Genomic DNA, 27,234 nt, shown 5'->3' with positions numbered 1-27,234 from the left:
AGTAGAGCAAAATAGTTCCTAATAATATCCTTTATTTTATTCATTTGTTGTGAATTCTACTTCTTCATTTTTGATACTGATAATTGTTTTTCCTCTTCCTTTTAAATCACTAGTTAATGGATTATCTTTGTTTTTTCTTAAAAATTGATTCTTAGTTTTTAATATCAATTAAGTGGCTTGTTGTTTTAAAATTGTATTAATTTCTTCCTTAACCTTCAGGATATCTATTTTGGCACCATAATTGAGACTTTAAATTTTGTTAGTTTTCTAGTATTTTTATTGCATTCTCAGTTCATGAATCTGTTTTCTCTTTTGTTGTTAAAAAAAAACTGTTCAGAATGAATTTTGCCCTAAAAAGTGTTTTGGCTACATCTCCCAAATTTTAGAATGTAGCCTCACTGTTTTATTTATCTTTAATGAAATATCTACCCTTTACCATAGAGGTCAAATGAGATTTTGCATAATATCTCTTCCTATAATTTTTTACTTTTTCCATTAAGTATTTACAATCTATGCCATTGGATATATATACATATATATACACACATATATATGTCATTGAAATAAATCTTGTCTATGCAATTTTTCAGCAAAATGGAGTTCCCCTCTTTATCTCTCTTAATAAAGGCTATTTTTTATATTGCCATGTCTGAAATCATAGTTCACTATCCTTCCTTGTTTTTCTGTGTTCAGCTGAGGCATAACAGATTTTACTCTAACCCTTTATTTTAATTCTGGGTGAGCCTTTGTTTCAAAATGTTTGTTATGTTGGGTTTGCTTTCTAATCCATTCTTCCATTTTATCATGAGTTCTTATCATTAACATTCATAGTTACCATAGTAATTGCTTATTCCCTCCCCCATTCTGTTTTATCACACTTTTCTTCTCTACACTCCTTTCTCCTTGTTTACTTATACCAAATATTTATACTACTAACATACCATTGGTTAAGCTGTTAATTGATTGGGCCAACCATTCTGGAAAGCAATTTAGAATTCTTTCCCAAAAGTAACTAAGTTAAAATAATTGGTAAACTTTAGCTAAGAAACAGCATCAGTAAGCCTATAACTCCTCAAAAAAAGTTAAGAACACTACAAAAATATCCAAAGCAGCACTTTTTTTTAATAGCAAAGAATTGAGTGCCCATCAATTGGGAATGGCTGACCAAATTATGATACTCAAATGTAACAGAATATTATAAGAAATGTGAAAGGAATGTATTCAGAGACTCCTCAAAAGACTTGTACAAACTGACAGAGGAAAATGAGCAGAACACGGGAAACCATTTATACAATGATTACAGTTTTGTAAAGAAAAATTTGGGAAAACTTAAGCTTTGAAAGACTTAAGGATCTAAAATGGGATGACTGACCATAACTCCAGAGAAAGAATGATGTAGTATGTCCTCTTTGTTTCCCCAAACCTTTTAAAAAATATCTTCTATCTTAGAATTAATACTAATCAATTCCAAAATAGAAGAGCAGTAGGGCGTAGGCAGTTAGGGTTAAGCGACTTGCCTGGGGTCACCAGCTAGGAAGAGACTGAGACCACATTTGAATCTAGGCCCTCCTTACTCCAGCCCTGGTGCTCAGTGCTACTAGCTGTCCCTAAAGCATGTCCCTCTTGACAGAGGGGTAAATGACAAAACTATGCAGAATGAATACTTTTTTGGACAAAGTCAATGTGCTTGACAACGTGTATATATGACAAGGAAGAATATTAAATTAAAATGAAAATTGGTAGAGAGGGGTCCCAGTGATGATTCCTTACCTTCCTCTAAAGAAAAAAAGTGTCCCAAGATTGCATAAATGCATAAAAAAGAATAAAATGTAGAGGAAGACACAGACAAGCAGGACAATTTTGAAACTATGGTGAATTTATTACATATTTTTTTAAAACCAAGCTATACATAACAGAGATGATTAACATATTATCCTCTTTTTTTCTGTTCTTTGTACAGGCATGTCTTGGAGATATTGTGGGTTCAGGGTCAGATCACCACAATAAATCAAATATCTCAACAGCCTATTAAGTGTGCAATAATGTATTGTGTCTAAAAAATTATATATTCCTTAATAAAAAAAATACTGTTAAAAAATGCCATCCATCATCTAAGCTATCATCAATTCATAATCTTAATATTCATGGCTGCTGACTGATCAGAGTGGTGGTTGAAAATTGGGGTGGCTATAACAACTTCTTAAAATAAGCCTGCCACATCTGTTGACTTCTGTTCACTTGAACACACAGAAGCTGTTCTAGGGTTATTAATTTGCCCAACCTCAATATTTCTGTGTCTCACAGAATAGGGAGGCCCCAGGAGAGGAAGAGTGACAGAAAAAAGCTGGTTGATAGAGCACTCAAAACATTAATCAATTAAAATTTGCCATCTTATACGAGTACAGTTCTTGGCACCTCAAAACAATTACAGTAGTAACATCAAAGATCCAATGATTCTTTCTCCTACTTGTCAGGCTGTTTCTATCCAAGATAGAAGATATCCTCTTGCCAAAACCTGGAGTGCTCTTCTAATACTCACCATCACATCCAATCACTCAATACTTCTCCAAAGCTTCCTCACACTTTACCTCCAATATAATTTGAAGTCAGAAGGGCCCTTAAGAGTATATCTAAACTGATTCCTTCATTTTACAAATACGTTTTACAAGCTAAGGCCCAGTGAGGGTAAGTGGATTCCTAAAGTTCCAGAAACACCGACTAGCAGACCCAGGATTAAACTTAAGTCTTCTCCCTCCACATGTAATATTCTTTTCACTGTGCCATGCTGCCATTCACCATCTTACTCACCCCCAACACAGGTTCTCTGCGTTAAGCAGGCAATGTTCACCATTCCCCAATGTGGTCTGTCCATTGCTAAATCTGAGATTCTGCCACTGTCCTGATCTAAATATGTATTTTCTCTGTACCAAATGCACCTCTTCTGATGGAACCTTCCCTAATTTTCCCTCTGGTCTAACTACTGTATCCAACTGACAAATATCTGAGTACCTACCCTGTATAGGGCACTGTACTCAGTACCATATGAGACAAAGAAGAATAAGTCTTGGTTTGTGCCTTGAGGGAGGAGGTTACAGTTGGAAGAGACATAAAAAGCCAAGATTCAATTTGACAATTTTCTGCAGGAAGCCCTTCCTTACTTTTCCAGATACCATGACCTTCCTCTCAGAGGTAATTTTCTGTATATTCTACATCATGCTTTTCCCCCTTAAGCCTACAGCACCTGGTATTCCCAGGCAATCTCCCATCTAAGTCCTAACCAGGCTCAACTTTGCTTAGCTTCCAAGATCAGATGAGATCAGCTGCATTCAAGGTGATATGGCTATTGGACTGTGTATTTATACGCAGATTATCTCCCCCATTAAAATATAAGCTCCTTAGAAACAAGGACAGCTTTTTCTTTTTAAATCTAGCAATTAGCACAATATTTGGCATAAAGCAAACACTTCATAAATGCCTGTTATTGTTGGGTTAAAAAAATAAAAAGAAAAAACCCTTACTTTCTGTCCTAATAACAATTCTAAGAAAGGTAAGAGCTAGCTCTTACCTTTGCCCGTGATGGCAAACCTATGACATGTGTAGCCATTTTAAATGACATGAGGCCACATGGGGGCTCAGTGCACCAGGGAAGCCCCATGCCCACAGCCCTGGCCTAGGCCAAGTCCTGGCAGCCCCCAGGCCAGCCGGCTGGGGTGGGAGGGGGCCAGGCCTGAGGAAGCCTGGGCGGGGCTCCAGTCCACAAACAGAAGAGTGCCTAGAACCAATTACCACACAATTTTAGCACCCTGAAAAATATAGCAATGGCTTTACTCACAATTTTTCCTCTACATACTTTTTGTGAGACCTTATTCTCAGCGTTAAATAATTATCAAAACCAACAAAAGAAACAGATTGACAGATGAAGTTAGTAGCGCTGGCTTGGCTTTGAAGTGTACAAAATACCAACCTTCAATTGAAGATTTAGCCAATGAAATTCGACAACAAAAAAGTCACTAATAGGCAGGTTAAAGAATTCCCCCTCCCCCTCACGTATCTTAGTTCACAGCACCCCATACAAGTTAAATAATTTCAAGACCAACAACTGACTGACAGATGAATAAAGAAGTCACTAAGCAGGTAAGTTAAATAATTAGTTTTTAGTTTATTAAATAGTTATATATTACAAGTATACATTTTTGTTATTTAAACTATAAATATCATGAAATTATGGCTTTTTTCTCAAAGTGACACACCACCCGAGTTATGCTCGTTTTTTTGGCAAATTTTGACACACCAAGCTCAAAAGGTTGCCCATCACTGGGCTAGGCAAATGGGATTAAGTGACATGTATAGGGTCATACAGCTGGGAAATGTCCAGGCCTGGTGCTCTATCTTCTAAGCCACCTAGCCGTCCCATTTACCCCCGTAAATATATCTTCTTTTAAATGCTTATTGTTTGATTAATTATAATGATGCAGGGAACTCAGACTGGTATTGCAGAAAAAGGAAGCCCTGACTCCAAGCCAGAAACCATTAAATAGTGCTCTCTTCCCATTCCCTCAAAATGCTGGCTATCATCCTCTGAGCCTGCAGTTCCCCTGCATGAGCCAATTTATTTTCTAATCTTGCATCTTTCATATAAAAGGCTCTTCATGTGATTGATGATGACAGGCTGGTCAGCCATGAAGATAAGTGGGCTCCCCTACTAATTACTACCAAGGGAGGGGAAGGTATCCCAGCCTCGGATTGAAAGACAGAAAGGACCTAAAGCCCCTAAAGAGGGGCAATTCCAAAACTGGGAGCATCTGTGAGAATGAAGTGTCCTAAGGGAGTAAGTGGGAGGAACAGAGAGAAAAAATTAGGAAGAGGAAACCAAGTCCATTGAGGATACACGCCCTTTGGCTTCTGTCCTCACCCATCAACTCCTCACAAGGATATTTGTGAGGATAAAGCAAGATAATAGATAGAAAGTGCTTTGGAAAAATAAAAATATGATACAGATGCTAGGCATTATGATGATTATTATATTAAGTGGATTCCCATCCTCTGCCAGGTTTCTATCTTGGCTCTTCCAATTGTGATGTCAGGGTGTGTGCACAATTCAAAAGCATAGGAATGAAACTCAGTAAGCATTTCAATCACCAGGACAGGAAATGAAATAAACCAGAGATTTAACCATGCGCTCGAGAGTGACCTAAGCATTTTTCAATTCAATTTTACAAACTTTCATTGAAAGCCCTCTATGTTGAAAGTATTATGCACAGGTCAGATATAAAGTTTAGATAAGACAATCCCAGTGCCTTCATGAATGTAATAGGAGAATGTAATAAACAACTATAATACACCGAATAAGAGATCACGGAAGGCTTCTTAAAAGAAGTGGTCCAGGGCAACTAGATGGCTCAATGGATAGAGCCAGGCCTGGAGTCCAGAAAACCCAGGTTCAACTCTGACCTCAGACACTTTCTAGCTGTGTCACCTGGGGTAAGACACTTAATCCTAGCCCTTACCATGCTTTTGCCTGGGAGCTAATAATTGTATCAATTCTAAGATAGAAGATATGGGTTAAAAAAAAAAAGTGGCAAGACTGGGGAAGGAGAATGTGTAATCAGAGTGCTTAGATTCAAATTCTGTCTCTGGACCACCCCCCCATCCACCCACCCCACCCCACCCCATGATCTCAGACAAGTCTCAACCTCTCTGATCCTGTTTTCTCATTTGCAAAATGAGGCAGTTGGATCAGATTATTGCTAAGATCCCTTCCAGCTCTAGATCTGATTATCACAAAAGAGAAATGGGAATTCAAGGAGGGGAATAGAGGTGAGCATTCTTAGAATAGGAAATAGGATGAGCAAAGGCAAGAAAAGGTAGGATGGTACAGAAAATAGGGCAGTTTGGCTCAAGGGAAAGAATGGAGAGAACCAGGGAGGAAAAAATAGACTAAAGGTAAACTAGAAAGGTAGAGTGGTGTCAGATTGTAGAAGTTCTTGAATGTCAAGCAAATTAATCTTTACTGGGAGAACCCCTCAAGATTTTTTAAAAAACAAAATAATGGTAGGCAGTTAGGTAGCTCAGTGGATTGAGAGCCAGCCTACAGATGGGTGGTCTAGGGTTTGAATTTGATCTTGGACACTGCTTAACTGTGTGACCCTGGGCAAATGTGGAACCATTGCCTAATCCTTACTATTCTGCCTTGGAACCAATACACAGTATTTAGTCTAAGATGGAAGGTAAAAGTTTAAAACAAACAAACAAAAAAACCAAACTAACGACAGGACCAGAACTAACTGTATTGATCAGTTTTGCTGATTATTTTTCTCTTCTTTAAAATATAGTTTGGGGAGTAGCTAGGTGGCTTTAGTAGATAGCCAGGCCTAGAGATGGGAGGTCCTAGGTTCAAATATGACCTCAGATATTTCCTAGCTGTGGAATCCTGGTCAAGTCACTTAACCCCTAATGCATAGCCCCTACCACTCTTCTGCCTTTGAACTAATACACAGTATTGTTTCTAAGATGGAAGGTAAGAGTTTTAAAAATAACTAAATATATTATTATATGGGATGGCTTTTTATAAGTGAAAGAATACAAGGGGAAATTTAGGCAACTAAAAGTAAAAGAGCAAGAAAAAAAATTTTTTAAAGAAATAGTTTAGTCACTCTGTAATTATGATAACCAAGGTTGGTCTCAGAAATATTTGGGAAAATGTACCTCTATCCTTTTTACTTCAGAGATATTATGTTGGTTTTGCTGAACAGTTTTAAATTTTTTTCTTTTTTAACCTCTATTACAAGGGGCTGTTGGGAAGGGAAGGAGAAACATATTTGGCAATGTAATATGAAAACATAAGGTGATAATTTTTAAAAATGTTAAATAAAGAAAAAAAAAGAACTGGGATTAGCAGAACAGTAGAAGGAGCTATAGGGTACCGAGACACTTAAAGAGAATCCTGCTACATCAAATTTGAACAGAGGATAAACTAGCCAGACACCTTGAGGGAAGGACAGGAGATGGCCTGTTCCAGGTAGTTCAAACCAGAGACACCTCAACCACTACTTCCCCTCTCACTCTACTGGAGACAGCCCAGAACTCTTCATGCAAGAGTAGAGGTAAACTGTTCCTACTTCCAGCTACTTCCCCAGCCACAGCTACTGAAGACCTATAAAAGACAGTTCTCAATGTCGAAGTTGCACTATCAAATGATTCAACCTCAGAAACTGATGTTTTTATTAATAAAGATGGCACTAAAGAGGTAATAATGTTTACCTTACCTCCACACTCCCAAAACTACTAGAACTTGCCTTTTATTTTATTTATTCAGTAGTACTTCCTCCTAGTGACACTGAGCTCTAACTCAAGAATTCAAAACAATCATTACTGAACCAGATTTCTGATCATTGGAAGAAGGGAGCCTGCAGTCTTATTCTGGACAAAGATGAAAACTTAAGATACCTGTGTGATCTTGGGAAAAAAACGTACTTGTCTGGGCCTCAGTTTCATAATTTGTAAAATAAGGAGGTTGAACTAGATGACTTCTAAGGCTCTTTTAGCTCTAAAGCTATACTCCTGTAATGCCAAGGAGCCCTTGATTCACAAGGCACTAGCAGACAAGGGATAGGAATGAAACCTCAAAAAATTGACTTTGGACTTTTACCAATCTTTTTTTCTTGTTACTCTTCATTATGGCTAAGTAAACCCCAGTCCTAATTCCTTCAGATTTGCTCATTCTTGGAACTTCTTATCAGTAACTTCTCTTTCCTCTAATTTTTGTCCCATCCCTTCCTTCCTTTAAAAATGAATTTAAATAATCAACTCACCAGGAATCAATCCTTTTCCTCTTATCTGCCTTTTATTGTATGTACCTTTATCATGTTTACATTCCATTTGCTTTGCATTCATCATTAGGCAAAATTAAGTTCTTTCCCTGCATGTCAAAGACCTCCTAGTTGGAAATGCAAAAATCAAAAGGATTGATTCCTTTTATACTTTATGTTTCCCATGTTCTCTCCACAAGCCCCCACTTACCCACAGTAAAATGTGCTTAACACATAATGACTGATGAGTTGAGTAGACTAAAGAATGGAGTATCAGAAAAGCAACTTTGATGAAACTGAAGATTGGATCTACTAGGATAAGAAAACAGTAAAGAAAGGAGAATAAAGGGCCAACTAAAAGGAACTGGGTTGATCTAGCTCCATGTTCAGATGAAAGGAAAGGGAAACTGGGTTCAAAATTTTAAAACTCATTTTTTGTAAAGGAGTCCCTGTTTGGGGGCAACTAAATGAATAGAGCACCAGGCATGGAGTCAGGAGGAAGAAAGATGAGTTCAAAGTGTTCAAATGTGACTTCAGGAACATCCTAGCTGGATAACCCTGGACAAGTCATTTAACCCCGTTTGCCTGCCCTTGCCCTCCTGTGTTAGAGCAGTTACTGAAGATGGAAAGTAAAGGTTTAAAAAACAACAACTTGTAAGGACAATCAACTTTGATAAACTTAGTGACTGATCAACCCAATGATCAATCACAACTCCAAAGGATTCATGATGAAACCATATTATCCACTTTCAGATACAGAAATAATGGACTCGGAATGCAGATCAAGGCATATGTTCTTTACCTCCTTTTTTTGGACATACATGGCTGTGGAAATTTGTTTTGCTTGACTATACATAATTGAAATGAGCAATAAATAACATTTTAAAAGTAAAAAGAAAGCAACTCATTATCAATTCAATAACTATTTTTAAACAAGCCACAAGAAAGTACTACAACCTATTCCACCCTTTAATAATTACTACAATGACTCAGTTCCACATATATGGCTTAATCACTGTCCTGCAAATATATAAAATAGATACAGGTACAGTGAGAATACTACAGTGCGTTTGATTTCCATGAGGAAAACTATTCTCTACTTCACATATATCACCAACTCAAGAATGCCTGCAACTGATACTGCAACTGATAGAAAAAAAGGGTTAAAAAAAAACCAACGAAAAACCTGTTTGACTCATATCTAACAAAAGGAGTTTTTAATCTGACCAAGGAAGAGAAGCAAAAGAAAAAATCTCTATTGATGACTTTGAGCTGGCCTAGCTTAGGTGGATTTAAAATTAAAGATTTAAAGTCAGAAAGGAATTTAGAGATTATCTAAAATGTTAGTCTTATTTTAGAGAATATGAAACTAAGGTCCAAAGAGAAAATTATTTGCCCAAGGTCACAATCTTAGTAAGTAACACTCTTCAGGTCTAAACCTAGATCTTCTGACTTGAAAGTGTGCTCTTTTCATGACTACACCATGATATGATGTTCTTTGTTCCCATTATGCCCAGCCTAGCCCATGATTCTCAAAACATAGGGTTTCTGCCAAGGGTGTGGCTGCAGGGTGGGTACTAGGCTTAGGCTATATGATAAAGTCTAAAAATTAAAAAGTCTGGGGTGTTTTTTTCCCTAGGCCCAGAGTTGCTACAGTTAACACTTAGTTACAGAGGTTGACTTGAATAAAACCCTCTGGCCACTGACTCAGAAACTACCAGGCCTGGTCCAGTTCTTCCCCTGTCCCAACTCCTTCATACCAGTCTCTACTAGTGTTTTGGGATCTACTGGTCCAGAGACGCTAAAGGAACAGTTGAAAACAAGAGAACCAATCCTATGATTTAAGGTGTCAAAGGATTCTTGAGAGATGTGAGAGATCCAAGAGACCCTTAGCTGGATGCTATTTGAAGTCAACTTCAGGGAAGAACACAGATGCTCTTGAAGCTCTGGGTCAGTCAGCTTCTGGATTTTGTTCCTTGGGCACAAGGCCTGCAGGATAGGGCAGGCTCCCTGTTCAGAATGAGTTAAAAAAAATAAAGCTCTCATCAGAAGTTTATATACAAAGATGATTGGATTACCTAAGCTTCTTTTTTCATTCTTTAAGGAGTAGGTAATTGAAAGTTGGCTATGTTTAAGGCCTTGGCTTTTGGTCTTCATTCTCTGGAAAAAAAAGCTTTGGCACTCTCCCTCCATTTCTGGGACTGTTAATATGTACAGTCCACAACAACCTACCTTAGTTGGGTTCTTTAGGCTACACACTGGAAGGTTGCTATCAATTTGTTCCCACTTTTGTTTTCTCCTTCCAGACTCCTTTTTCTTCTCTAATCTAAATGTTTTTGTCCCCAAGGCCTTATTATCCTCTCTATACTCTTATTTCAGTCTCCATTGTCAAAAGAGATGATGTATGTAAAGTGCTTTGCAAACTTTAATGCCCTACTATTACTACTACTTAACTAACACCACCACCATCACCACATCACCACCACCTCCATTGCACGTAAGGGTTTTGTTTTAACCTTTCTTTTTTAAAATTAAAATTTAATTCATTTTTCAGTAAGGGCCCACCTTTTCCCCCTCCTCACCTAACTGAATAAATGGAGCTTTCATTAAAGCCAAGGACTCAAAAAGGTTCATGACATAAAAAAGGTTAGGAACCCTTGTTCTATAATTTAGTTTTGATTGATACTGAATTTTTTACTATTGTGCATAATTAGCTTTGGAATACATTGTAATTCACTCAGAAGATGAACTGTTTAAGGTACAGCAATTATCTAAAACCATATGGACCTAATAAGTCACTTAGTAAATGGGAGAGGAGTTATACAAGATCTATACTGATAGAGGAAGTAGTCCCACAGACAAAAATCACAAATCCTTGAAATATAAAATAGGAGGCAGCTGGGTGGTTCAGTGGATTGAGAGTCAGGCCCAGAGAAAATCTGGCCTTAGACACTTCCTAGCTGTGTGACCCTGGGCAAGTCACTTGACCCCCACTGCCTAGCCCTTAACAATACACAGTATTAATTCCAAGACAGAAGGTAAGGGTTTTTTTAAAAAGGGTTAAAAAAAAAAGAAATATAAAATAAATGCTAACTGCTTGACTACAGCGGTTGAGGGGACATGTCTGAGGAGAGACTCTAAATGAACACTCTAATGCAAATACTAATAACATGGCAATGGGTTTGAATCAAGAACACATGTGATACCCAGTGGAATCACACGTCAGCTATGGGGGGGGGGGGTAGAAACTGATCTTTGTCTCTAATGAATAATGCTTGGAAATGATCAAATAAAATATTATTTAAAAATTTAAAAAATAAATAAATGCTATTAGAATTAGTCTGCATTTCTGCACATGTCACATATCAGCTGGGGCACATGTTAACTAGGTATTAAAGTCAGGCAATAAAATAAAAAAATTTTTATTTAAAAAAATCTTGTTTTGCTCACAACAAACCATGATTTAGATAACAGATTATATAATTATGAAAATCAGCATCAACCTTCTCAATGTGAACTCTAGGAAGGTAATATCTCTCACTGTTATCCTTCCAGATCCAAAATAATAGGATTATTCCCCCTTCCCTATGTTGTAAAATTAGAAAAGTTAAATTCCAGCCCCCAAATCTAAATGATCCAGGCATTTTCAGAGTTCTGTTAATTCAATGGTAAGCACTCCTGACAGTGCTGACACCAAATTTATGGGTCCAAACTTCATAAAAGCTAGTAAAAGCTTCAAATATAGCAATAAAGGCTTATTATGTCTATGATCATTAAGGAGATTGGGTGGTAACGATGTGGATAGCACAGAGCAACTCATCCCAAATACTAGAAAATCACCTCAAAGACCATGCCCAATTGAAATGAGTAAGATGCATCATCATCCTACATTAGGAACTGCATATATTTTCCTAAACTCTGATCCCATGAAGAGGCTGGTACCCTTGTAGTTTCTTTTGTCCTATCCCTAGAGCTTAGAGGTCCTACTGTTTCAGCCTCTTACAAGGTCCCATTCACAAAGCTATTTACTCGACTCACTTCAGCCTTCTCTCCCCAGAACAAGAGTATCCTTTCTCTGAAGCAGCAGTCACTTGGAAGAAAGCCTCCAAAGGGTCCTCAATCTGGAAGATGAATGAGGCCAACCTAGGGCAAGCAAAACAATGAAGGGATGGGCTATCTGAACCATCGATGCTTGTAGAAAAGGGCAAGCATGGAAGCCATGCCATCAAATGGGAAATCCACTAATGAAATCTCCCTAAATACAGTTCTTTGTCTCTGAAAAAAAAGCTAAATATTCTACATGTTCCAAAATCCAGTAAAACCAAGAGAAAAACTTGGTATACACTCCTAACTACAAAACTTTAAAGTAACCTTCTCAAAATTCACCATATTGAGCTTGGGAAACTAACAATGGCAGAGAACTAAAGGCTTCCAGACAGGAAAAAGTAATTAGGAAACATCCTCTGAATAAATGAATGTCTGAGCCCCATCAAGGCCCAAACTAGAATACTAGGTCATGGAAGAAGAAATGGTCAAGTATGGAAAAACAGGCCAGGGTAAATTTAGCAGCAATTTTGTGTGCTAAGACAGCTAGAGTAGCTGTTAAGGCCTGGCAGGAAACTTGAAATGCTGGTCAACTAGGCTTCAGCAGGATCACTGATAACGGAAGAAAGTATCCTGCCAATAAGCCATAACTGCTCTTATGATTTTAAGAATTTAGACAGGGAAGTTCAGAGTTGTGATCAGCTTGACATAGAAAACAGTAGAGGCAATAACATATCTTTGTGTTTTGTTACCAAAAGAAAGCAAGATAAGTTAGAAAAATCAGAAAGATCAATATCCTACCCACAAAAAATGCTTCATTCAATGCAACTGATGCTGGACAGGAAAGCAGGCAAAACAAGAGTGCATATGAACTTATGGGTGCATTTATCATGTACCAGAAATACAGCATAATAAAACTAGAAACAAACATTAACAGGTATAGGTAAGAACTTTCACAATACTTTTTGTCAAATCCAACACAAGGTACTACAGATCAACAGAGGGCTGTCATAAGAAATTCCTAAACACAGATTAAATTAAATATAAGTGAAAACTGAAGTTATTTAAATCTGAAGAGGGAAAAACTGAAGAATCAGGCATTAAAGATCTATATATCATGAATTCCAGAAGTACTACCTAATAATGAAACAGATGCCAAAAATAATGCCAATGCCTCAAATGATTTTGAAGAAATGGGCATACTTGGAATTGAATTTCAAAAACTACTTTTTTTTAGACTGAATTTTTAATACAACCAATGAAACAAAAATAATTTTTATAGCCATCATGAACAAATGCATCCTTCCACAATATTTCACTCAACAGCATAAAATGATATATGCAATGGTAGTTGTCATGATTAAGGGCCAAAGAAGGAACAGAGTTACCTAAGAATATTCCTATAGACAATCACATATGACTAAGGTAGAGAAGAACCTGGAGAAAATCACTGCAGACTAGTAGAAAGATTAAAGATTAAAACATTATTTATAGCAGATAAATACAATACAAAATCTTAATTATTAACCCAATTAAAAGGAATCAAATTGTGGTGAAACAGAACTTGGAAATAAAAAGTACAACAGAAACTCCTGATAGCTTTTATCAACAATTGAAAGGGGAAACCAAAAGGGAGATACAAGAAGTTAATGCAACACACACTAATGAAAAATTCAGTATCAATCAAAACTAAATTATAGAACAAAGGTTCCTAACCTTTTTTAGGTCATGGACCTTTTTGGGTCCTTGGCTTTAAAGAAAGCTCCATTTACTCCTATCCTTTCTAGTGTTTTCACTAGGAACAAGTATTATATTTTGTCAAAATTATTCTCTGCATCTATTGAAATAATCATATAAATTTTGTTTTTGTTACTAATATGGTCAATTATGCTTATGGTTTTCCTAATATTGAACTAGCCTTGCATTCCTTAACAGATTCAGACTGATTATAGAGCATAATCTTTCTGATAAATTGTTGTAATCTCCTTGATATTTCTTTAAATTTTATATCAGTATTCATTAGAGAAATTGGTCTATAGTTTTCTTTCTCAGTTTTTAGGTATCAAAGTTTATGACCAAACAAAAGACAAAAAGATTCTCAAGAGTTAAAATGGGAATTTTTGATTACATAAAATTTATAAGTTTTTGCACAAACAAAACAAATGCAGCTAATTTTAGAAGAGAAGCAGGAAACTGGGGGGGGGGGGGATATTTATATCTGGTTTCTCTGATAAAGATCTCATTTCTAAGATACATAGGGAATTAGGGTAAATGTATAAGAATAAGCCATTCCTCAATTGTTAAGATGATGAAAATATAAAAATAGGCAGTTTTCAAATGAAGAAATATAAGTTATCAATAATCATATTTTTAAATGCTCTAAAAGCACTAATAATTGGAGAAATGCAAATTATAACAACTCTGAGGTGCCACCTCACACCCATTAGATTGGCTAAGTTGAAAAAAAATGGCAAATGGCAAATGTTGGCTGGACTATGGGAAAAGTTTCTTTGATGCACTGTTAGTGGAAAGCAATTTAAAACTATGCCCCATATTAAAAACTTAACCCAGAGATACCACTATTAGTTCTATACCCCAAAGAAAAAAGAAAAGGACCCATCTGTAAAAAATATATAGCATCATTTTTTTTTGTGGTAGCAAAGAACTGGAAACTGAAAGGGTGACCATCAATTGGGGAATGGTTAAAAAACTATGGTATATTAATGTGATGGATTGCTATTGTGCTATAAGAAATGATGAAGGAAGGAGATGGTTTCAGAAAAACCTGGAAAATCTTCTGTAAAGTAAGCAGAACAAGAATAGTTTTAAAATAACAACAACTTGTTGGGGTAGCTGGATGGCTCAGTGGATAGAGCACCAGGCATGAGTCAGGAGGATCTGTATTTAAATGTGACCTCAGAAACAGCCTAGCTGGATGACCCTGGGAAAGTCACTTAACCCTATTTGCCTAGCCCTTGCTCTTCTGTCATAGAATTGTTGCTAAGACAGAAAGAAGGAATTAAAAATAAAAAACAAAAAAAACCTGTAAGGGCAATCAACTTTAATAGACTTAGTGACCTGATCAACACAATAATCAATCATGACTTCAAAGAACTCATGATGAAACCATACTATCCACTTTCAGATACAGAAGTGATGGATTCAAAATGCAGATCAAGGGTATGTTCTTTACCATTTTTTTTTTTGGTGTGGACCTGACTAATGCAGGAGTTTGTTTTACACTGCTACATATATTTGAAATGAGCAATAAATAACATTTTAAAATTAATTAAAAAGAAAGCAACTCATTATTGCTTCAATAACTATTTTTTAAACACACTACAAGAAAACACCACAACCAATACCACCTCTAATAATTTTTCTAATGACTCAGTTCCATATAGATGGCTTAATCACTGTCCTGCAAATATATAAAATAAATTCATGCATTGGGAGAATACTACAGTGCACTTGATAACCATATGGAAAACTATTTTCTATTTCAAATATCTTACCAACTCAAAAATGTCAAGAATTGTTATAAAAAAGTAGCTTCTTACAGGTAGACAAATTAAGCCTGATATAGTTCTGTCTCATCACTCCTAAACAGAAGTGAGGATGACTTTTAAATCAAAGAAGGAATCATAACAAAACATCATATTAAACACTAGACCTACATGCATGACATAGTTATCTGACTACTGAAAAACAGATTAAACTGCTCCCTAATATGGAGCATATTTTTCCAACTATATCAACTTTTTCCAACTATATCAAAATATCATTTGGACTCAAGTAGAAAATTCCTAATGCGCAAAAAAGAGTCAGAAATTCAAGGCTCTATTCTGAAAGGCAATTTGGAATTATGCCCAAAGGGCTTTAAAAGATTACATGCCCTTTGATCCAGCAATATCACTACTAGGTTTGTACTCCAAAGAGATAAAAAGGAAAAATACTTGTACAAAAATATTCATAGCCGTGCTCTTTGTGATGGCAAACAAGTTGGAAAATGAAGGGTTGTCCCTTGACTGGGGAATGGTTGAACAAATTGTGTTATCTGTTGATGATGGAATACTATTGTGCTGTAAAGAAGTGATGATCTGGAGGATTTCTGTATGAACTGGGAGACCTCAATGAACTGATGCAGAATGAAATTATCAGAACCAGGAGAACACTGTATGTACACAGAAAGTAAAACATTGTGAAACAATCCAATATAAAGGACTTTGCTACTAGTAAACAATGCAACAAGCCAGGACACTCCTGAAGGACTTTATGGGGGAAAATGCTAAGCACATTGAAAGAAAAAACTAGGGGAGTAGAAATGCAAAAGCAAAACCTAAGACATCACTTATCACATGCATTTATGGATAAGCAATTTGGGATTAAGGCTTTAAAAGATCGATCTATGAAAGGAGCAGAACCAGAAGAACAATATACACAGAGACTGATAGTGTGGTACAATGGAACAACCCAGAGGGTTACAGGAGAAAAAACACTATCCACATCCAGAGGAAAACCTGTAGGAGTAAAAACACTAAAGAAAAACAACTGGTTAATGACATGGGTCGAAGGGGATATGATTGGAGATATAGAATCTAAATGAGTCCTAGTGCAAATACCAACAACATGGAAATGGGTTCTGATCAAAAACACAAGTGATACCCAGTGGAACTGTGCCTCGGCTATGGGGGGAGAAGGGGGAAGGACAGAAAATGATTTTTGTAACCAAGGAATAATGTTTGAAATTGACCAAATTAAAAAAAAAATCAAAAAATAAAATAAAAGATGGCTCTATAGCAAAAATGAATAAAGTGGAAATAGGTATTGTTAGAGAAATTTTGCAAAAGAGAGGAAGATGCAAAGGAAGGAAACCTGATCCAGTAAAGCAAGAAGCAGCCCACGTGGGGGAAGGACAGAAAGGAAGGGACCCAGAATTCCAAAGGGAACTAGAACTGAGAGAACTGAGAAATTGCCACTTCCGACTCTGACTCCTTCAGCTGAGAGCCTGACAAGAAGATCTCAAAGGCTGGAGGTCTCCCTTTGGACACCTACTGCTTCCTAGCAATCCCTGGAAATCTTTTGCTCACCTCAAAACAGTAGATTGGACTTTAGAAGAAGCCATCTACGGAGGAAATCATAGGATTTTCTCCATCTCTCTATCCCCCTAATCTGTCCTGAACTCCAGCAATAACCAAATTAGTTTAGAAATAGGGACAGCCAGCAGCTGACCAGAAAAGGGCTGAAATTTGGGGGGTCAGTCAGTCTTTAGGGACTCCTGCTACCCACTTTCCTTACTCAACACCCTCTGATTTTCCCTTCCCTCGATCATTTTCTATTAAAGTGTTATTATATAGACCAGGTCAGCCTGCTTTCTGACATCAAAGAAGGGGACTAAAGATTTGGGGAGAATCACACCTCTTCCAAGGAGGAGGATTAGCTCAAGACTAGGGTTGGGGAGTGAACCCAGATCCCAAAGGGAAAGTGGTAGTTGGGGTATTGGGAGGATCCAGAGGCAGGAAAATCTGTCCAGCCTCTCAACAACAGCTGAGATCAAGAAGGGAGACAGTGAGTCATTTCTCCAAAGCCCTCTCCTCCAGTCCTTAACCTCTACCTCCCAAACCAAATCTCAGAGGAGACATACTCTGTCCCCTCAGGGAACAAACTCAGGTTGTCTTCACCCAGGGGAAGAGAGAGGAAAATCAACCTCTTCTCCCCTCTCATTCTCTCAACCACTTCTCTCCCTCTCCCCTATTCACCACTGTAGGGGGGTGTATAACCTCCCTTACTGTATCAAGTGATAACATTTGTACAACCCAGTGGAATTGCTTGTAGGCTCTGGGAGTGGGGAGGGAAGAGCAGAGGGAAAGAAAATGAATCATGGAAACATGGGAAAATGTTTTAAAAATCAAAATCAAAATAGTTTTTAAAAAAATGAAAGGCACTGAGATTTAATCAAGAAGTCAAACTGAAATGATGAATAAAGGCAGTTTTATAAAAATGTTGTCCTCTAAACAAGTCCATGAATCAATCAATCAACATTTATGAAGTTCCTACTATATGCTAGGCACTGTGCTAAGTATTGGGGATATTAAAAAAAGCAAGAGGGGGAAGCTGGGTGGTTCAGTGGATTGAGAGTCAGGCCCAGAAATGGGAGGTCCTGGGTTCAAATCTAACCTCAGACACTTCCTAGCTGTGTAACCCTGGGCAAGTCACTTAACCCCCATTGCCTAGCCCTTACCACTCTTCTGCCTTGGGACCAATACACAGTAGTGATTCTGAGATGGAAGGTAAGGGTTTAAAAAAAAAAGCAAAAGATAGTCTCTGCCCTCAAAGGACTCACAATCTCATGGAGGAGACAACATGCAAATAAATATACACAAAGCTATAGACAGGTTAAATAAGAAATAAACAAAAAGAATGAACTAGAATTAAGAGGGGAAGGCTTCCTATGAGGAAGATGGAATTTTGGTTGGGAATTAGAAGAAGTCAAGCAAGTCAACAGCCTAATTTTGGAAAGAGAACATTCCAGGCATGGGAGACGGTCAGAAAAAATAGACCAAAGCCAAGAGAGAAGTGTCTTGTTCACTGAACTGTCAAAAGTCCAGTGTTACAGGATCAAAAAGTACATGTTGGGGCTTAAGACATAAGAAGACTGGAAAGGTAAGAGTGTTACAAAGCGATCTGAATGCCAAAGAGAGCATTCTGAAAATATTTGATCCCAGAGTAGAGTAGGGGAGTGACATGGTCAGACCTGTACTTTAGGAAAATCACTTTGGTAAGCAAATGGAGGCTGAATCGGAGTGGGAATGGACTTGAGGCAAGAAGACCCATCAGACAGAGCAGGCTATTAAAATAATCCAGACTTTATGGGATAAGGTGATGAACTACGTGGTAGCCGTGTCAGAGGAGGGCAGAGGCCATATACAAGAGATATTGCAGAGGTGAAAATAGACCTTGGCAGTGGATTGAATATGGGGTTGAGAGATTGCTGAAGAGCTGAGAATAATTCCCTAGGTTGTAAACCTGAGGGACTGGGAGGATAGAAGGCAGGAACAGGGAAAGGTTTAGGGGGGAAATCATTGATTCTATTTTGGACATAATACACTAAAGATTTCTACTGAACATCCAGTTTGACAAGTCTGAAGATAAGTTTTAAAATGTGAGATTAGAGGTCAGTAGGTAAATTAGGGCAGGATAAGTAAAATTGGAGAATTATCAGCATAGAGATTTAAATCCAAGGGGCTGATGAGATCATCAAGTGAAGCAGGATTGAGGGAGAAGAGGACCAGGACAGAATCTGTGGGACCCCTACAGTTAGAAAGCCTGATTTGGATGAGGATCGGACCAAGGAAACTGAGAAGGAGCAATCAAATAGGTAAGAAAACCTGGAGTGCTGTCCTGAAAACATAGAGAGAAGAGAAATTCAGGGAGGAAAGAATGATTAGTAGTATCAAAGGCTTCAGAGAATAAGAATTGAGAAAAGGCCACTGGGTTTGGCACCCAAGAGGTCACAGTCACATCAAGTATAAGACTAACAAGGAAAAGTTGAGGCTGTGTAATAAAAATCACATTTCTATAACTCCTATTATGTGGTTAGGCATGATGCTAAACACTTTACAAATATTATCCTCACAACAACCCTGGGAGGTAGGTGTTATTATTACCCCATCTTATAGTTGAGGAAACTTGGGTGAAAAGAGATGAAGTGGGGACCACTAGGTGGCTCAGCAGATAGAACACCAAGCCTGGAGACTGGAGGTCCTGGGTTCAAATATGACCTCAGACACATAGCTGGGGGACCCTAGGCAAGTCACTTAGCCACAACTGCCTAGCCCTTGGAACCAATACTTAGTATTGATTCTAAGACAGAAGATTAAGGGTTTAAAAAAAAAAGTTAAGTGATTTTTTTGCAGTCATATAGCTGGCAAGTGTCTGGGGGCAAGAACTGAATTCAAGTCTTCCTGACTCCTAGCCCAGTGCTCTAACCCTTAGGCTACCTAGATGTCTATGTATATTAAAAGACTTGCTGGCATCCTAAATTCAAAGTTAAGTGAAGATCACTCTTGGAGCAATCAACACCCATGCAATTAGCAACCTTAATATAGACCTCTGGTACAATAAAATAATGTTAATGAAACAAAGGCCTCATCTTCTAAGGGAACTATAGAAAGACTGTCACAATAAAAAAGAAAAAGGATTGACACAGATTTTAGAGTACATGATAAACAGTTAAAAATTTATAGAAACAATGTTTGCAAACGGTCAAAGGACATGAATAAGCACATGAGAAAGTGTTCTAAATCCCTCCTGAGTAGAGAAATGCAAATCGAAACAACTCAGGTTCCACCTCACACCTAGAAGACTGGCCAATATGACACTAAAGGAAAAGTAATAAATAATGGAGGGGTTGTGGCAAAATTGGGACACTAATGCATTGCTGGTGGAGTTGTGAATTAATTCAATCATTCTGGAGGGCAATTTGGAACTCTGCCCAAAGGGTGATAAGACTGTCTGCCCTTTGATCCAGCCATAGCACTGTTGGGTTTGTACCCCAAAGAGATAATAAGGAAAAAGACATGTACAATAATATTTATAGCTGCACTCTTTGTGGTGTCAAAAAATTGGAAAATGAGGGGGTATCCATCAATTGGGGAATGGCTGAAGAAATTGTGGTATATGTTGGTGATGGAATATTATTGTGCTGAAAGGAATAATGAACTGGAAGAATTCCATGTGACCTGGAACAACCTCCAGGAATTGATGCAGAGTGAAAGGAACAGATCCAGGAGAACGTTGTACACAGAAACTGATACACTGTGGTACAATCAAATGTAACAGACTTCTCTACTAGCAGCAATGCAATGATCCAGGACAATTCTGAGGGACTTATGAGAAAGAAGATTATCCACATTCAGAGAAAGAACTGTGGGAGCAGAAACACAGAAGAAAAACATAGGATCGATCACATGGTTCAATGAGGATGTGATTAGGGTTTTGATGTTAAAAGATCACTCTTCTGTAAATATGAATAACATGGAAATGGGTTTTGAACAATGAAACATGTATAATCCAGTGGAACTGCTTGTCAGCTTCAGGATGGGGGAGAAAAGAGCGGGGTGGGGATAAGGGGGGGGGGGGTGTCATGAATCATGTAACCATGGAAAAATATTCTAAATTAAAAAAAAAAAAGAAACAATGTTTGCCACAAACATCATTGCACAAGGCAATCACAAAGGATAAGTTATGTCACTGGATTTGTTGAATGAAGAGTTTATCACTAGACAGACTAGAATCAAAAAGTTCTCTAAAGGAAACACATCCACATGAACTCAACATGATGTGGATAAAGAAGTATATATGTGGCTGAGTCACAATTATATAGAGGGGCTTAGAAAAGTGAGTCGGGTATATGACACTTTAAGTTACAAAAGAGTAAGTTAGGTAGGGGTATACTGATAAATATTTAACAATCAGCTCTATGAAAATGTACTATATACAAAAAATTATATTTTTTAAGGCAATTGAGATTAAGTGACTTGCCCAGGATCATACACAGCTAGGAAATATCTGAGGCTACATTTGAGCCCAGGTCCTTCCAACTCCAGATCTGGTGCTACCTAGTTGCTCCTACACTATTCTTTTAAGTTTAATGTTAACAACTTTTCCCATCACTTTCTCAAAACCAATCAATCAATAAAAAATCATTATATCAACCCTTGATTGTAATGATTTCTAAGGTATAAATGCTCATGATGGAAATAACAATCGACTCAAAGATTGGTTAGACCCAGCACACTCCTGTCCTTAGGGAGCTTGTAGTAATTGACAGAAGCAGATTATGCAATGAAATGTCAGAAACTATGCAACATATCACTACAGTAAAAAATTAGTATATTTGATAACTTAGAAAGATTCAATCAGGTATACAAGACTAGATACTAGAAGCTCTAAAATCCTTTATAAATTAACAAAAAACCAAACTGCAACTGAAGCATCATGTGTAATGAAAAGCTTTCAAAATATAGATCTAATGAAGAAATTAAAACCATGTGGGAATAGGCCATATTTAATGTCATCTCTGGCATCCTGTTACTAAAATTGTCCCAAAATGCTCTTAGTGAATCTAAAGAATATAAATTTACATCCTAATATTCTTATTCAATTTCAAAAAGTCATCATTTTATCTACTTGCACATTGAGTTTGCAGAACATCAAATTCACAAGAATAATAGCAAGACAGTTATTTATCCCCAGACCTTTCTGTCTGAACTCCACTTAAAAATAAGATGACACTAGATAACAATAAAAAATGGAATAATAAGATTTTAAAATTTAGACTTAGTAGACATATACATGATTCTGTTCCCAAAACCATAGAGGAACAGGATACGGTAAACATTCCTGCCATCCTGTCTGCTATTGAAGCTACACTGACAAACTTCTATCTCATACTTTTATTCAATTACCACCCCTCCAAGAAAAGCTATTTTGTCTAGTCTACCTACAGTCTACAGAAAATATTATGGATAAATAGAAGAAAAGTGACGCCTGTCTCAGGAATGTTTCTAGCTGAACTCTGTTGAGCAAGATGAGAAACACTAGACAGTTTAACAACAATAACTAAAATTTATATAAAGGGTCTTATATTAAAAACATGGAGACAAAATAAAGAAAATATTAAGGAGTAAAATCCCTGTCAGTGTTTACACAAACAAAACCAATATGCCAAAATTAGAAAGAAAAGAGTTAACACAGAGAAAAAAATCTTTGAGACAACTTTCTCTGGTAAAGGTCTCAGTTCCAGGATATGTTAAGGAATTGACTTAATTTATAAGAATAACAATCATTCCCTAACTGACAAATGGCCAAAGGATACAAACAGTTTTCAAAGGAAGAAGTCCACATTATCAATATGCATTTTTTTACATTAGACATATTAAAATTAAAGCAACTCTGAATTTCTACCTATCATACCTACCAAAATGGCAAAGATGACAAAAAAGAAAAATAACAATAATTAACAGCATCAGTAGTAGGCTCCAGGAAAATAGGCATGTTAAATGCATTATGTGAGGGGTTAATGTTCCAGCCGTTCTGGTAGGCAATTTGGAACAATGTCCAAAAAGTCACTAAACTATTCATACTTTTGACCCAGTAACAATTTATTAGGCCTCTACCCCAAAAAGGATCAAAGAAAAAGGAAAAGAATCTATATATACAAAAATATTTGCAGTAGTTCTTTATTTAGTGGCAAAGAACTAGAATTTAAAGCATTGTCCATCAATTAGGGAATGACAACAAATTATGGTATATGAAAACAATGAAATATTATTGTGCTGTAATAAATGTCAAAAGGAATGAGTTCAGAAAAAATTGGAAAAACTTATGGTAAAATGAGCAGAAACAGCATAACAATTTATACATAACAATCTTGTAAAGACAAACATCTTTGAAAACTTAAGAACCCTGATCAGTGCAATGACTAACCATGATACCAGAGGACTGATGATGAAGCATGCTGCCCTCAACCTGGCAGAGAGAGGTGATGGATTCAAGATAGCAGTGTGAGAATCTAACATTAGCTTGAGTCCTTTTTCTTCTTGGAACCCAAAGATCAGCCTTGGATTTTAGAGGAAGGGTTTTAGGACTAAGTTTGATTGACCCTGATTGGATTAAAGTATAACCTGCCCCACCCCATGATGGAATCAAGACAGTGGGGGAGAAGAGCTGTCTAGAAGATCCTCTCTTGTCCCATGTGACTTCCTGACATTCAGAAGACCTGTCTCCTGCCCAGAGTGAGTTGGGACTCCCCCATTCAGAAGGGCTCAGAAAAGTGATGTCACAAGCAGCATAAATGGGACTAGGAAAGGAAGTAAGTCTCTTGCCTCAGAACTATGGAGAAAGGAGGTGGGTATAAGAGAGCTCTAGAGTGCCAGAGGTCTGGCTGTGAAGCTGGTGCAGTCAGTAGGGGGAGGAGGTTTGCAAGGGAACAGTCACCACATGTGGCTGGTGTGTTTTCTTTCTCTGGCCTGTTTTTCATTATTTAATAGAAAATTATAAATTAAGTTACAGTTTCCCAATAATTTTAATCTTAACAGTGGAATGAGACCTACATTTTTGGACATAACCAATGTCCATATTTGTTTTTTCCTTTTTAGTTGTCAATTGAAAAATAAAGTAAAAATAATAAACTTACTTCTTGTGTGACTTTTGGGCAAGTCACTTAACCTCCTATGTCTTAGTTTCTTCATCTGTAAAATTAGGGAATTTGGGCTAAGTGGCCTCTAAATTCACTTCAAATTCTATACTCATGATTCTCTCTAATTCACCTAAATGTGGGTTATGAAGATGTGAAATGATGCCACTGTCTAAGCTTGGAGGAAGTGATTGGTGAAGAAAATTTGAAGACCAAAGCAAGTTTGACTTTCCACAAACTTTGTGAACTTGGGTGAATTACTTTCTTCTTTGTTCCTTAGCTTCCTAATCTTTAAGATTAGGAGATGGACTAGATATTCTCTAAGAACTCTTCCAGCTCTAATATTCCATAACTTTTTGGAACTGATATTGATTCTTACCTTCCAAATTGGTTCCAAGCCAGAAGAGCTGTAAGGGCTAGGCAATTAAGAGTTAAGTGACTTGCCCAGGGTCATACAGCTAGGAAGTATCTGAGGCGAGATGTGAACCTAGAACCTCCCATCTCCAGGCCTGGCTTTCTATCCATTATGCCACCTAGCTACCTCATATTCCATAACTTCTTAAAGGATACACACCCTAAAGGACGTAGAGGAGAACACTAAGGGAAAAGGGAGAAGGAAAAATGCATTTATTTTTATACTAATTATTATTATTTATATTTATCATTATTATTTGTAGTAAGCCTATTAGGTACCAGGAACTATGCTAAGCACTTTTTTTATAGATATCTCATTTGATTCTCACAACAACCCTCGGAGGTAGGTTTCATTATTATTCTCACTTATAGTTGAGGAAACAGGCAAAAAAAAAAGGTTAAAGTACTTGGCCAAAGTCCCACAACTAGTAACTAAGGCTGGGTTTTCTTTGGGGGTCAAAAATTGAAATAATTAATCATAATTCTCAAGGTAGAATGAGAGATATTCAGGAGCCACTGTAGGTTTCTAGTAGAGGAATCTCGACATTAGAATGGTGCCTGAGGCAGCTGATTTGAGTATGCCAGTTCAATGCATACCCTAAGACACACCTGTTCTGCCAATAGGCAGACATCATTAAGAATCTGAAATTTCTCTGGAGAACCACTTCTATCAGAAGGTTTAGATTGGCCAGACACTCCAGTTGCAATTGCCACAGGGAAAGGATTTAGGTCTAGGTGGCTCCCAGAGAATGTGAGGTCCAATATACTTTTTGGAAAGGGCAAGGATATGCTTCAGATTCAGGATCATCTAATGTCCCCAACTTTCCCAAAGCTCAGCTTTCCAGAGAAATATAGAACAACTCCATCTCTTGGGAACAGCTTATGGCTGGTAGTAAATCAAGGAGGACTGGAAGAAATGACTCAACCTAGGAAATAGAGCAAGACAAATCCATTCAATTGCCTACATTCAATCAAAGAGAAAAAGCCAATGGCAGGCAGGGATGATTTTAAATGCTAGTCCTATTTCCATTATAAGCCTCAAAAACTTTAGAGCTACCTGACCCATCCCTCTCCTTTATCCCTCAATCTAGACTACTGCCAAGTTTCACTACTTCTTCCAATCTCTTCCTCTCCAGGGCCACAGGTCACCACCTTAGTTCAGGTACTCATGACCATATTCCTGAATTATTATAAGATCTTCCCAACTAACTTCTTAGATTCCACTCTCTCCACATCACTACAATCCTAATCTTCAAATACTATGCTTTTTATCAATTCACTATCTTGCTTAAAAAATCTTCAATGCCTCACTATTTCCTACCTACATCAAATCTAAATTTTTTATTTTTTTGCATACTATAGCCACCAGCTTACCCAAATATATTCCCTACTATGTGCCCCTTGTACTCTAGTCAGATTGATCCTCTTAGTATCCTTTCAAATTAATCATATACATTCTCCATCCAGCCCTTGTTTACTCATTGTTCTCATTTCATGGAAAGCCCTCCATTTTTCCAAATCCTAACAATCCTTCAAGGACCAATTCAAGTTCTACCTCCTCCTTGAAGCACAACCATATCTGAATCAATGGAACAATACATTAAGTGGCTACTAGCTCCTAGGGACTGTGGTAGTCACTGGAGATGTAAACATGAAAATCATGTAAACATGAAAAATGACAATCCTTGCCCTCAGTAAGCCTATAATCTAATCACTAGGCATAAAGGTACACAAATAAATCTCATGGAATGCAAAATCTATGCAGAAAGATCTATATGATGTGCTATAAGAAAACCTGAGAACATACATTCATCTGGGGCAGACTGGGGAAATAAAATCTAAGAATAGTTTCATATAGCAGTAGCAAATGAATAGTTCACAGGAAAAGTAGTGAAGTATTCATTAATCTCCCTCTGTTATTAATTAAGAGTACTTCTAATCAACACCACATCATTTTGCACTTAGTTATAAATTATTTTGTACTGTGGTATTGTTTCATGTGTATTACTCTTGTCCCTTAACTAAAGTGTAAAGCCCTTTAAAGTAAAGACTACAATATTGGCAAATAGGTGGGAAAATACAGGAGCACCAGACCTAGAAACAAGAAGATTTTAGTTCGAATCCTGCCTCAGGCACTAGCTGTGTGACCCTGGACAAGTCATTTAAACATTGTCTGCCTCAGTTTCCTCATCTATAAAATGTGGAAAATAAGAGCACCTGCCTCCCAGGATGAAATGAGATATCTGTAAAATGTCTTATAAACCTTAAAGCACCATATAAATTATTATTTATAAGATAATAATAATAATTGTTATTATTATTATTATTATCATCATTCCCCACAGTGCCTAACATGGTAGAAGTTTGATAAGTACTCCATGGTTTTGGTCTGGTCTCAAATGCCACAGTTCTGGCATTCCAGGACTATCACTTAGAATACTGGTAGATTGGTCCCCACTCTAGTTTGGAGCCAAGAACTATCTGCAGCCTACACCAGACCATTCTGAGGCAACTACCTCCAAAAGCAGGAGAAAAAGGACCAAAAGCTAGGAATCAAGACTTCTGAAATCTCATTCTCAGGTGAACTGTGCAGAAAATCTTTTTTCTCACTTTAAAAAAGAACAAACCCTTACCTTCTGTCTTAGTATCAACTTTAAGATAGAAGGGGCTAGACAATTGGGGTTAAGTGACTTGTCCTCGATCACACAGCTAGGAAGTATCTGAAAATATATTTGAACCCAGGTCCTCCTGACTTCAGGTCTAGCGCTC

At 37.3% G+C, this 27,234-nt stretch overlaps 1 protein-coding gene and 1 pseudogene across 12 annotated transcripts in view; both read right to left on the bottom strand.

Moving 5' to 3' along the window:
* Nucleotides 1–27,234, bottom strand: part of ARHGEF11 (Rho guanine nucleotide exchange factor 11) — a 166,148-nt gene that overhangs the window by 126,134 nt on the left and 12,780 nt on the right. The gene's annotated exons all lie outside the window — the stretch shown is intronic.
* Nucleotides 3,230–3,348, bottom strand: LOC130457840 (5S ribosomal RNA; annotated as a pseudogene).

Source organism: Monodelphis domestica, chromosome 2 (assembly GCF_027887165.1).
Source record: "Monodelphis domestica isolate mMonDom1 chromosome 2, mMonDom1.pri, whole genome shotgun sequence".
Classification (NCBI taxonomy): Eukaryota; Metazoa; Chordata; class Mammalia; order Didelphimorphia; family Didelphidae; genus Monodelphis; species Monodelphis domestica.
Note: the sequence above shows the minus strand (reverse complement) of the source record. Positions and strands in the feature narration are given on the sequence as shown.